Source organism: Phacochoerus africanus, chromosome 9 (genome assembly GCF_016906955.1).
Source record: "Phacochoerus africanus isolate WHEZ1 chromosome 9, ROS_Pafr_v1, whole genome shotgun sequence".
NCBI lineage: Eukaryota > Metazoa > Chordata > Mammalia > Artiodactyla > Suidae > Phacochoerus > Phacochoerus africanus.
The window spans coordinates 75366856-75381440 of NC_062552.1; positions in this window are offsets into that span (position 1 = coordinate 75366856).

Genomic DNA, 14585 nt, shown 5'->3' on the forward strand with positions numbered 1-14585 from the left:
TACAAAATGACTCATTTCCAACAAGCCCTATTTAATATCATGAAATTGTAAAGGGTTATGATTTAGTTAACTGTTATTCCAAACAATCTGGAGGCCAAAATTAAAAGCATCTTTTTGATGAAAAAGAAGACTACTTTGCTGTCACACTTATTTTTATTTCTTTCTCTCGCTCTCTCTCTCTCTCTTTTTTTTTTTTTTTTTTTTTTTTTTTGTCTTTTTAGGCCCACACCAGCAGCATATGGAGGTTCCCAGGCTAGGGGTCAAACCAGAGCTGTAGCTACTGGCCTGCACCAAGGCCACAGCAACACATCCGAGCCTCATCTGCGACCTATACCACAGCTCATGACAACACAGGATCCTTAACCCACTGATTGAGGCCAGGGCTCAAACCTGCATCCTCATGGATACTAGTCAGATTTGTTTCCACTGAGCCACAACAGGAACTCCACAAGACATTTCTTGAGTTATGTTTTATTTCTTCGTATATAACAGGGAAAAAATGGAATGATGGAATTTCTCAAGTTGTTCTAAGTGGAAGTAGAGTAGGTAGTAGATACATAAAAGGAAAAACATGAGCAGGGGAATCTTTCAAAAGTCTGCAGGATTAAGAGTTGATTGGAAGATATGGTAAAAGTCTTAGTGCTAGAAGGAATGTAAATAAGTGCCTTTCTGGGACTTATCTTGACAAGGGTCTTAAACATGTACATATTCTATATTTTAGCAATATCATGTCTAGGAATTCAACCTAGGGAAAGAATTTGAAAAGTGAGAAAAATACATGAACAAGAATGTTCAAGTGTCATTTATAACGGAAAAAAACCCCAAAACTAACCTAGAAACAACTTAGACATCCAAAGATAGGGGACTAGTTAACAAATAATAGGGAGTGCCCACTGTGGCTCAGAGGTAAAGAACCTGATTAGTATCCATGAGGATTTGGGTTCAATCCCTGGCCCCACTCAATGGGTTAAGGATCCAGCATTGTTGTGGCTGTGGTGTAGGTTGGCACCTGTGGCTCCTATTCAACACCTAGTCGGGGAACTTCCATGTGCCAAGGGTGTGGCCCTAAAAAGAAAGAAAAGAAAGAATGAAAACAAATAATAGAGCATGTATTCTATTAAATTCTAGACGTTATTAAGAATGATTACGTAGCTCTATACTACTATCATGGAGAGAAGTTACAACATAGCACTTAGTGATAAAGGCAATTTAAAGAACAGTATGAGTACATTGTAATTAAATATATATATAAATATACACACAGAAAATAAGTTTTGTAAAGATATACAATGACATTTTAAGAAAGGGTAACTCTAGGTGGTGTATTTACATGGGATTTTTTTCCTTTGTGCGTTTATCTGTATTTTCTAATTTCGCTACAGTTATCATAGATTGCTTATGTAATTTAAATGCATGAAACTTAGTTTTTTCTAATCCTAAATTCTTACATAAATTACCTATAACCTACTGCATTGTTCCTAGATGACCATGTGAACTGCAAAAATAATGAATATGGATAGATGGATGAATGGATGGATGGATGGATGGATGGATGGAGAAATTATCATGAAAGATAGCATTATTGCAGCTCTGCTACTTATATAAAACCACCTTATTTAAGAATGTATTGGGGAGCTCTCCTGCTAGTATATTTGAAAGCAAAATGACTTTATTCAGTGTGAATGATGTTTATTTATTTTCTTTCTTTAAAACAAGTTCCCTTATATCATTTTTTTAGATGCCACATATAAGTGATATCATAGGATTTTGTCTTTCTCTGTCTGACTTACTTCACTCAGAATGTTAATCTCTAGTTCCATCCATGTTGTGACAAATGGCATTATTTTATTCTTTTTATGGCTGAGTAGTATTTCATTGCATGTTTGTACCACATCTTCTTTATCCAGTCCTCTGTTGATGGACATTTAGGTTGCTTCCATGTCTTGGCTGTTGTAAATAGTGGTGCCCTGAATATTGGGGTGCATGTATTTTTTTCAGTTAGGGTTTTCTCTGGATAGATGCCCCAGAGTGGGATTGCTGGATTACATGGTAGTTCTATATTTAGTTTTTTTAAAGAAATCTCCATACTGTTCTCCATAGTGGTCACACCAATTTCCATTCCCACCAACAGTGTAGAGGGTTCCCTTTTCTCCACACTCTCTCTAGCATTTATTGTTTGTAGACTTTTTTGTATGTTTTATTTGTTTGTTTGTTTGGGCTGCACCAGAGGCATGTGAAGATTCCCAGGACAGGAAGTGAACCTATGCCAAAGCAACAACTCAAGCTAATGCAGTGACAACACTGGATCCTTAACCAACTGCACCATAAGGGAATTTCTGTTTGTAGACTTTTTTGATGATGGCCATTCTGACTGTTGAAAGGTAATACTTTGATATACTTTTGATTTGCATTTCTCTAATAATTACTGATGTTGAGCATCTTTTGGCTTTCTCTATTCTTTGGAGAAATCCCTATTTAGATCTTTTGCCCACTTTTTGATGAGGTTGTATTTTTTTTTTTTTTTTTTTACATAAAGCTGTATGAGTTGTTTGTATATTCTGGAGATCAATCCCTTGTTGGTGGGACTAATCTTTGCAAAGATATTCTCCCATTCTGTTGGTTGTCTTTTTATTATTTTTATGGTTTCCTTTGCTGTGCAAAAGATTTTAAGTTTAATTAAGTCTAGTTTGGTTATTTTTGTTTTTATTTTCATTACTCTAGGAGGTGGATCAAACAAGGTATTGCTGCATTTATGTCAAAGAGTATTCTGCCTATGCTTTCCTCTAGGAATTTTTATAGTATTCGGCCTTACATTTAGGTCCTTGATCTATTTCGAGTTTACTTTTCTGTATGGTGTTAGAGAATGTTCTAACCTCATTCTTTTACATGTAGCTGTCCAGTTTTCCCAGCACCATTTATTGAAGAGACTTTCTTTCCTCCATTGTATATTCTTGCCTCCTTTTTCATAGATTAGTTGACCACAGGTGCTTGGATTGACTTGTATTTATGTAAGTTCCATTTTATAAAAGATATGTAGTGAGACCAATTTATTTCAAGCTAAATGATGTGATCAAGTAATTTTGATGCTTTCCCCTTTATGCTTGGATTGGAAAATTATTAAGCTAAAGTAGCTTTTCTGTGCTTATGTTTATGCTAGAATTCTTCCAAGTATATGTATTAGTCAGCTATTGCTACAATAATGCTACATAACAAACTACCCTAAAATTTCGTTGCTACAAGTACCCACATTCAGTGATCATGGATCTGTTAGAGGCTATGGCTCAGCTGATCTTTGCTGGTTTAGCTGAGAAGTTATGCTTTAGAAACCAGGATGGCTAGACTTGAGTCCACACTTAGGATTGGGTTCAGGGTCTACTTTGTGTTTGTTTTGGGGTTCAGGATAAAGTAGCATCAGCTATATAGGTCATGTCCTTCTCATGGAAGATCACAAGAGCACAAAAATCAAATAGAATTATACAAATACATTTCATTTATAGCCTCTTCTCACTTCCCTAGCCAATGCAAGTCACATGGCCAAACAGAATCAAAGAGTTAGGGAAGAATATTCTGTCACAAAGAGAAAGGAAAGCAATTGAATCTTGGTTAAATAATACTCCTAATTATCACGTAAGTGAATCAGTGGCTAAGAGGTAAACCATAAGCCATCACACGGAAAACTCTGTACCAGGAGATTTCAGTTTGGGGCTTGAGAGAATCCCCAAGTCAATTCTTGACTGGGCATTTCCACATTTTGTTTTTGCTTTAGTATTTGGTCTACCTTTTTACTTTTCATATCTCACTAAATCTATCTCACTTAGTCAGCACTATCCTGCACTAACAGGACTTCTTGTGTATTGACATATTTTCCAAAGGCTGAAAAATATCCACTCATTTAATTGGACAACTTCATAGGAAGTCTTCTCTAAGAACAACCAAAATCAGTTGACTATTTCTCCAAATAGAGAAGCTGGTTTACAGTAAAAGTGAAGCTAGTTGAAGAAAGGCGTATTTGCCCTCTGTGACTTCTATCCTCTGATAGATAAAAGGAAAAATGCAAGGTAAACATGGCTATATTTAATTCTCTCCAGGTGAAAACTAAGAGTCAAGAATGTCACTGAAAAATGCAATCATCCTTCCCTAAGAGCTCTCCTTTCTGGCACCACAGCATCTGCTGTGTGAAAACGTCCAACATGCCTCGCTTGATCTTACCCATCCAGCTGCCAGAGTTCTCCAGCTTTTACTCCTTTTTATCTCCAGTGAGGTGTAGGTTATGTTTTGTCATCCACCACACAGAGAGGAAGGGAAATATATTGTCTTTTTTTTTGGGGGGGGGACATATTTTCTTGATAGCTATTTGAATATGCCCATTGATACAGATAAGAGAAGTAGGAAGGAAAAATACAAGCAAGGGACATGGAGATCTAGAATGTCTCATGAGACATTCAGCACAGAGTGACTTTGGGCTGGTTCCGGGAAGCATAAAAGAGTTGTTGAGATTTACAGAAGACAATCTTCATAAATTTGAACTCTTGCCAAGAAGAATTTGTCCTTGAGGTAAGAATACCACCCAATGGCATAATTTAAGCCTACAGAGGAAAGTTAAGGGAAGTGAATGGAGTCCTGCTAGTTTTGCTGAAACCAGACCTTTTGGAAGCTTCTTCCTCTTTCTTGTTTTCTATTCATGAGGACCCCACGGGGTGGTGATGCTCTGAGTCATTCCAAAGAAAGCAAATAGTCAAGGATTTAAGTGGGGGGGGGCCATCAGAAGGCTTGCCTCACCTCCACTCCTCACCCACTCAAACTGAAGACACTAGTTCCTGTCCCAATCATGGAACTTCCATGATTGGGAACATCTTCAGTTCCAAATATAGAGTTTTCAGAATGTGAAAAGAAAAAAACACTATACTTTCAGTCATCTTTGCCTAATGCATTATCTGTCAAATTAAGACCAGAATTTACCCAAATAAAGTAGATTTATTTTTCAAGAAAAAGAGGCATTTTTGGCAAAATTCTATGAATTCGAAGACAGAACACAGATCATTTGTTAGAGATTATTTAAAAACGTATATGTAGCAAACTGTACATTCTGTGTGATATCTATAAGGCAGGGACTTTATGTATTTAGCAGTTATGATATTAGGCTGGAGGGTTGGTCAGGTTTAAAATTTTTCAAGATTTAATACTAGACAGGAAGTAAGAGAGTAAACTGTTTTGTTTTGTTTTTGTTTTTTTTAGAACCACACCCACGGCATATAGAGGTTCCCAGGCCGGGGGTCTAATTGGAGCTGTAGCCTCCGGCCTACGCCACAGCCACAGCAATGTGGGATCTGAGCCATGTCTGCAAAGTACACCACAGCTCATGGCAACGCCAGGTCCTTAACCCACTGAGCGAGGCCAGGGATCGAACCCGCAACCTCATGGTTCCTAGTCAGATTCGTTAACCACTGAGCCATGATGGGAACTCCAGAGAGTAAACTGTTTAATACATGAAATGACAATGAATAGAGAGATGTAAAAAGTAATGATTAACAAAGAGTTTGGGGATTAAGATGAAGTAACTACATTACAGTAGTATGCTGCTAAAATTATCAAAAAAATAACTAGATGTTAATTAGGTTTCATTATTGAAGCCTAAACATTTTAAAATGTACTTCTAAAACCACCACCCTAATAAAACAAATATTTTTTTATCCAGGGGGGTACATCATCTTGTTTGCTCTCTCAGCAATATTCAACAATACTGACCATACCTTCCTTCTTGAAATACTATTTTCTTTGCTCCAGCATTAGTCAACATCTCTCCAGCCTGGTAGTCACCTTTGATAGCTCCTCCTCCTCCTCCATAATTCCTCGGCACTGAAAATGAGCTTTTCCTCTAGTACTATACTCATTCTATACTCACTCTATACAAGAGCACCAAATGCCATCTAAATGCTAATGACTGCTAAATATGTGATTTCCAACCAGATCTGTTTCCTGAGTTCCAAAACTGTATATTCAACTGTTTATCTGACTCTTTCACTTAGTCCTCTGGCAAGATTTCAACTTTATTTCCACATGGATTTTTAAGCTTTCCTTCCGAAATTTCTAACTACAGCAAATATGTCAATGACATCACCATTTATCTAGTGGTTTAAGGAAGTAGTGTCAAGGTTGTAGTTAATGTTTCCATTCTTTTTCCAAACCCACTAGTAGATTTTTTCTTTTTTAACCTCCAGGTAATAGCTCTACCTGTCCTCTTCACCTCCCTCGTTTTAAGTCTCATCTAAACCACTTCCATATCTCACATGGACTTCTGCAATGGTCTCCAACATGGTTTTCCTTCTCCCACTCTTATTTATTTTAACCCATTTCCATATAGCATAAAAAGTTCTTAAAATGTAAACAGTTTCCTCCCATTCCTCTGCTTAAGAAGCTTCAATGACTTCGCATAAGAATAAAACAATAAATCCTAAAGGCATCATATGATCTGGTTCCATTCTCATTTCATTGTGCTCCTGGTCCTTACCCCACTTCTGCAATGGCATCAAACCTTTTCACTTCTCTGAGTTTCTGCTCCTCTGTTCTTGGCCTTTCTGTCTGGAATGCTGTCCCTAAGACTTCCCTTGTCTATCTCTGATTCTTCCTTCACTTCCTTACAGAGGTTTGCCTGATGAACACCCTCTTCCCCAAACCAGCTTAGGGCCCCAATTATACATAATACCCTTACCTCATAGCATGAGTCATAGTTTATACTGTGTATCTACTTATTGTGTAGCTTTATTCTGCATCAGACTGTGAAGTCCCTATGTCAGGATTCCTATTTGTCTTTTTCACTGCTGTATCCCCAGTGTCTACCACAGGGCCTGGTCCACGATAAATTTTTATTTTTTTAAAAAAATGCATTGAAATTAGTTGATTTATGATGGTGTGTGAATTTCTGCTTTACAGATGAATTTTTTTTTTCTTTTTATGGCTACATCTGCGGCATATGGAAGTTCCCAAACTAAGGGTCAAATCAGAGCTGCAGCTGCTGGCCTATGCCACAACCACAGCAATACCCTTTCACTTAATAATGGCATCATTAACCTACTAGTGCGGACAGGGATTGAACCTGCATCCTCATGGATACTAGTCAGGTTCTTCACCCACTGAGCCACAGTGGGAACCCTCAGTGTAATATTTTAATATTGGATGTCTGATTAGTTGCAATAATACATTTATACAATTTCATGTACATAACTTTTTACAAAATTAAGCTGGTTTCATAACCAGTTTGTTATCCCAGGTATTGTTTATAAAAGATACATAATATTTCATCAAATAAATATGACAAAATGCGCTTAATTATTCCCTGTTTTCTGATAAGTGTTACCTATTTTGGCTATTTTAATTAGGCTGTTATAATAGAGCTGTTTCCTTGAGAAACTCACAGAGGCGGGAAACACAGGGTTACAATTTCTGATTATTTTCCCTCATAGGATCACCTGTTGTTCTTTGAAAGTTTATAACACCTGCCAGTACCTCCCAAATGACTGACCTTGAATAATTCAAACTTTTTAAATACTTATCAAAGAAAACATGCTTAATCTGTGTGAACTTCACTCCTACAACAGTCTCCCCATGTGGATCATCTACCCATTTTATGAGTCGTAACAGTATTGACACTTGTAAAGTCTAATTTCTTGTAAGTCCTGAAGTCCTAGGAACATTTCCCATTATATTTTATGTGTGGTAAAACTGTAATGATACCAGGATGTCTGTTGGGAAGATATCTCATTGTGAATATGACATCGTAAATATGATCTAGAGCCAAGGTTTTTAATTGATTCAGCTATCAAGAGTAATAAAATGACTTGTTCTTTTAACTTGTAACTTGCAGTCAGAAACTTTGCCTTTACTCAAGGATGCATTACAAAAACTTGAATTAAGAACACTAAATACCATTCAATAAGATTTATTCTTAAAGCAAAGATACTAGAATCTGAAAGATGTTTTTAAAATACCCCTTTTAAAGAAAAAAAATGAATATATTCACTTTCAAGTGGGAATTGACATAGGTCAGCAAATGGGTGAGGAGGTATTCCTTTCAGAACTCACAGAATTTTTTTTTTTTTTGGTCTTTTTAGGGCCACACCTGCTGCATATGGAAATTCCCCAGGCTAGGGATTGAATAGGAGCTGCAGCTGCCAGCCTATACCATGGCAACTCCAGATCTGAACTGTATATGTTGCCTATGCCACAGCTTGCAGCAATGCTGGATCCTTAATCCACTGAGTAAGGCCAGGGATTGAACCGGCATCCTCACGGATACTATGTTGGGATTTAACCCACTGAGCCACAGCGGGAACTCCCCTCACAGCATAGTTTTTAAAGCCAGGGGTCAAGGCCCTAGCAGACAGAATTATGATTCTATTGCAGAAAAAACCCTGCTTTGGGCTAATTCTGGATGGTCAGTGCTGTGATGGGGTAGATTTGAATTTGATCTGGTCCAGTTAGCTCTGGGACAATGACAGTTCCACTCAATGCATTTGAGCTCTTTGGGGATGGACCTGATGTGGTCCCTGGGTTCCTGTTTCAAATAGGCTCAAGTCCACCCCAGGGCTCAACTCACTTTTTCCAGAAATATTTACTTCACTAATGGAGTTCTTTCTTCCCTTTCTCCCTTCCTTCCTTTCAATTAATAAATAAGGGTTTCTTTTTCCCAGGGCCCACAGTTCTGGACATTCTAAAGAAGGTTCTGGCAAGTCTTAAGCCTCAAGCAGGATGGATTAGACTTGTACAAACACACTTGCACAGTGTAAACAGATACAAGTAAGAGCCAAAGGTAAGATCCGGGTAAATGAGTGAGCGATGCCTCTGACTGACACAATCGGTAAAGATTTCCACAGAGCAGGCATTTCAGACAGCTCTGAAAAAGACCGGGTAGGATTTCAATAGGCAAAGATGAGGCCTGCAGATTGGGGTCAGAAAAGGCGTCCAGGGCAAAGGAAATAGAGTTCACCATTAAAGTGCTTTTTATTTTCTCCTTGTCTTTCTTAACTTGCTGCCCTGGGGCAGTGCTTCTTAAACTTTAATGTCCAAGTGAATTACCTGAGAGTCTGGTGAAAATGCAGATTTGGATTCACCAGCTCTGGGTAAACAGAAATCTGCATTTCTAACTGCTGAAGCTGCTGGTCTGAAAAGAGCACTTTGACTAGCAAAGTCCTAAGCCACAAGTTTCCAAGACGAGGACAACAGCAGTGGGGAATTAAAGGGCCACCTACATCTGGGCAGGTCCATTTGGTCTGAAGAGCTTCTGAAGACACAGCAGTAGGAGCTTCTTTTCACTGGTAGTCTCAGGAATGGCTCAGGAGCCATAACAAACAGAAGGGAAAGCGCTCGCGGCTGCAAGAGAATGACCTGTCCTCACATTGTGAATGGATTGCATCATTCTATCCTCTAAACCAGCAGCACAGAGACTCTGGGAGAGAGAGCAGCTCTGTGTGTCCAGGCAGAATAAGGCATTCTTTGTTAGTTCAAAGCCTAGCAGCTTTTCTGGATCTTGGTGGAGAACGTCATTTTAAAACAAAAGAAAGTCTTTCAAAAATATTTCTGAGATAAAGGAAGGAGGAATTACGACAGTTTGGTCTTAAGTCTTAATAAGTACAAATGTTGAAACCTCTAAACCATCAATCACCAATCCCCATCCCCCCCAAACACTTTAAAATTTTTCTTTGGAAATAGGTGAGACACTAGAACATTTGAATAGGAAAAGTAGAAATTTTGTAAAAAGCACTTTCTATATAGGTAAAATTGTTTGAAAATAGGAATGCTATTTTGCACTGCATCTGTGAAGGTAAAATATGATTACTATAGCAGAGGCAGAGCTTCTTATAAACAGCTCAGATTGAAAATCCAAAATACAGCATTGATTTCCCCCTTTCATTTTTATGGGAGTTACCAAGATGGGTGGTCATGGGTGATTTAGCACTTGCCATGGACCAGGTTCTGTGGTAGGTATATTCCATGTGTGTTCCCTTTTAATCCTTCAGTTAAAATCGTAAGTATATAGTAATATGCATTATGTTGGAGATAAGGTATTTAAGTTTTGCCTAATGTTATAAACAAGAAGGAGGTACAGCCAAAAATAAATTAAATAAATAAATAAATAAATACAAGGAGTTGAAGCAGAAGTTCACATCCAAGCTGTCTAAAATAAAATTCATGTCCCTTCTACAACAGCATAGACATATTAAACAATAGTTTAATAACAGACAACTAAGTCCAGGATGTAATCAAGTCTTTGCAAGACTAAAACTTCTTTGGTTTCATTCTTTTCAAAGAACCGTTTCTTGTTTTCGTCTATGTCTTATCTATATGTTGGTATATGAAAGCTGAAGCAGCTTAGGTAATAAAGTAATATCATTAGAAAAACAGAAAGAAGCTTTGAGAAAAATGGAAGACCAATAAAGATGAAAGAGAAGAATGAGAACAGCAATTTTCTATGCCTCTCAGTAATGTTCTGTTATAATGGACTCCGCCCCACCATACATTTCATGTCAATAGTTAGTGTTTACCCTGGGTCATAAAGGCAGAGGAGAAAAAGAAACTAGAAGCTTAGTAAGTCAGGAACAGGATGTTGTCCCATGGCAACTCGGTCAAAAAGAAGATGGACTCAGTCATAAACCAGCTAGAATCCTTAAAAAGTAAAACGACAGACCAAGACTAATTGTATAGGAGACAGAATAGGGTCCCAAGCATAAGCTCCATAAACCCATTGAATTCAGCCAGTCTCCCAGACCCCACTGCATCCACATCATGAAAGACGGGAGGCTTCATTCTCAGTCTACAAATGATAGTACCTACATGCATGAGCCACAGACCTACCTCAGCCTGGGGATGGTTGAAGCTATTGCCAAGGGAACCACTGTGGAAAGGAAAAAGAAACACAAAACTTCAAAAGAACCCATAGTTTTCAAAGAGGATGGAAAGAAATTATAAACTATAGAATGATAGGGAATGGAACTAAAAGTTCCTCTTCCTTAATATAGTGTTTCTATCCCTCACAGCCAGAATTGTTTCTCTTGTCACTTTTCATACTCCAGAGTGTTATTATAGAAATATTTCTTTGAGACCTCAAAACACTCTTAAAATTGCATATATCTTGAAAAGTTGATAGTTTTTTTCCACAGATGAGTGAATTAATCGTTACTTTATTCAGTTCTAACTTGCAGTGTGCTGAAGGAACGCTGATTTTCAAGACTAGAAAGCAACAGCCAAGCTGGGTGAGGTAGGGGTATTAAATTCCCATAGAAAACCTTTCAGAACACTGGGGAAGAAAGGTGCAAAAGGAGCAGAAGGGAGCTGAAGATTACTTTTGTCTATTTTAAGACCAATCAAGACTGGCACTGAGAAGACAAGGCAAGAAATTTCTTCCTTTTTTGACCCTTCTGTACAGACTGTACCCAACTCTCGTATCATTACAAACTGCAAACATTAAATAGGTTTCTCTGGGCTGGATAAGTGACACAGCTCTTGTGGAAAAGTGAATGGTATTCCAAGCAATTTAAAGGAAAGACCCTTTCAAGTCTAAAAACAATGACTAAGTTTTAATGATTGATTGAACCATATGAAACTGCCAACACTCAAATGACTGTGACCGCCAAAAATGGTGATTTCACATGGATCAACCTAAAAGTTGATAAACTGGGACTTACCTAGAGTCATATTACCTAAAGTTTCTTACCTAAAGTCACATTGTTGGACTGATGAATTTGGAAAGCTATACTGGAAAGTTATACTGCATAGAAATATTTTTTTTAATTCAGACTTTACTAGACTTGAAGATATACTGTTATTGATAATGCTATACCATAAGTGATGCTCCTAAAAATAGTGATGTCATAATGCATAATTTCCTCTTTGTCCATGTCAGTTCACTCCATGTGTTATTTAGACAGAACCTCCTTCTACAGCCCTGGACAACCTAGGACACCTAAATCTCTTGGTGTTTTAGGTTGAGGTTGATAATGGGTATTACGGGTTTCAGGAGAACTCTAGGTGCACTCAATTTTTTTCTTGTACCCCCTCTATGCTCAGAAGGAGGGTTTCACCATGTGATGTGGTATTGTTATTGCCATGAGTTGACTTGTGCTGTAAGATTTCTCTAATTTCATGGTTTCCTTTTCTATTCCAGAATAGTCATTTAAAAGTCTGTAATTTGGCATCTAGATGAACTATATAAGGTATTTTTCACTTCTACAGTTTGATTAGACTTTAAGGAAAACATCAACTATGCTTATTCTCATGCTTGTGGGCTATTTATGTAACTATATGCAAGAGACTGGCAACAATAATTTTTGGGGAGAGAAACTTATTTTTTCTCTTTACTGAGCTTTTCTTGCATTGAGCTTCTTTTTAATAACATGTACTATTTACTACTAATAATAAAAATAATTAAAAAACAAATACAAATTAGTTTAAGATTTAAGTAGACAAAACATTTTACTTGTAAAAGCAGAGCCCCTCCCTTTATAAATGTTTGCTTCCTCTTCCTCTTGCTCTTCTGTACAAACTTATCATTGTTGCGATTTTTAAAAACAAGTCTAAGGAACTATAGGAGGTGGAACAGAGATACAGAAGATTTTGATGATGGAAATTGCTATTTATTCTACAGATATTTACAATTACCTGTTATGCGATAGGTCCTGGGCTAGGCACTTCTTCCTTTCTCTAACTTCTAGAGGGTTTCCTTGTGTAAATACTCCGCATTTTTTCCCCCTTCCTTTGAGAGTTCTGCATGCTTAAAATACTTCCCATAGATAAGTGGTGGTCTGTTCTTCAGGAATCCAGCAACAAGTGAGCTCACCTGCCATATGCCCTGGACGTGCCCTGCTCCCTCCCTGCAAAAATTGAGCTCACCTGCAGGGAACTGAGGGCCGTCCAAGGTGTCAGGTTGAGGCAGAGACTACACTGATTACCTGCAGGTGAGAGAGGGTAGTTGTGCGGGGTGCAGAGGTTATTTTGAGCTAGAACATAAAAGATAAAAAGGAAGATTAAAAGAAAGGGACATGGTGGAAGGGTGGTAGCAATAGAAACTAGTACAGAAGCATTTTTTTTTTCCTTTCACTTTTACTGATATAATTGACATACAGCACTGTATAAGTAAGTTTAAGGTGTACGGCATAGCTTATTTGACTTACATACATCATGAAATAATTATCACAATAAATTTAGTGAACATCCATCATTTCATACAGATACAAAATCCCTTGTGATAAGAACTTGTAGGATTTCTCTTAACAATTTTCATATATACTATATAGTAGTGTTAATTATATTTATCATGTTTTATATTACATACCTAGCACTTATTTATCTTATAACTTTGTCTGTACCTTTTGACTGCTTTCAGCCAATACAGCTGGACTTTGGTAACCACAAATCTGATCTCTTTTTCTGTGAGTTTGTTTGTTTTTGAGGTCCAATGGATCTACAACACTATGTTAGTTCCTGTTATACAACATGGTGATTCAATATTTCTATACATTTCAAAGTGATCACCATGATAAGTCTGGTTACCATCTGTTACCATACTAAGATATTACATAGTTACTAACTATATTCCCCACACTGTACATTTCATACCTGTGACTCATTTAATCTTGCAACTTGAAGTCTGTACCTCTTAATCTCCCTCTCCTATTTCTTTCTGTACAGGAACATCTCAATTCACAAAATTGTTGAATTACCCAAATTCCGAAGATTTGTAAACAGAATCCCGAACATGAGAGAGCTTGCTAAATCAAAGATACTTGGCTACTTCAGACAGGATTTATAAAAATGTAGAACTTCCTTGTTTAAATTCAGATTTCATATAATGATGTGTAGATAAGAACAATGCCTTATATTTGCTTAAATTCTCAGTTTTCAAAGCCCTTACACATACATTACTTCTCTGAATGCTCACAAAAATGCTGTGAGAATTGTTTTCCATTTCACAGATGAAGAAAGTACAGTTAGGAGGGGAGCCACTTGCCCATAGAAACCTGGTAGAAAATAACTGAGGCTTAGACCCAAAAGCCCTACCTGTTGGCACTAAGCTAGCCCTTCCATGAGCCTCTCCAGAAATAAGCAGAGCGCATGTGAATTTATTAGGAAAAGCCCTCTGATTTTCAAAAAGCACAACAGTGAATATGCCTTAAATTTCCCCATTTCTCCCACTCTTTTTCCCTCCAAACCATCTTTCTGGGTCTGCAGTGGAACTCATTTTCCTAGAGTTCAGTTATTACCCCAGCATCTCTGCTAGCTTCACACAGCCTACAAAATGAACTTCAGGCTCCACAAATTGGCAACCAAGGCCTCCGCCTTGGCTCCCATCCACTACTCCAACCCTCTTTCCCATTTCAGTACAGTTATTTCCTGCCCCTTACTCTCTAATCAAGCAGACCAGTACCACCATCTAACATCCCAGCAAGGCCTGGGTTAGGATAAGGTGGGCCCCAACAGGACATCAAAGAACTCAATAATCAAGGTAAATGTTTCCACACAACATTTTAAAAAGTTCATGCAAAAATGCCAAAAAAAAAAAGAACATCCAAATTTAAAATGAAGACAGGGTCTTA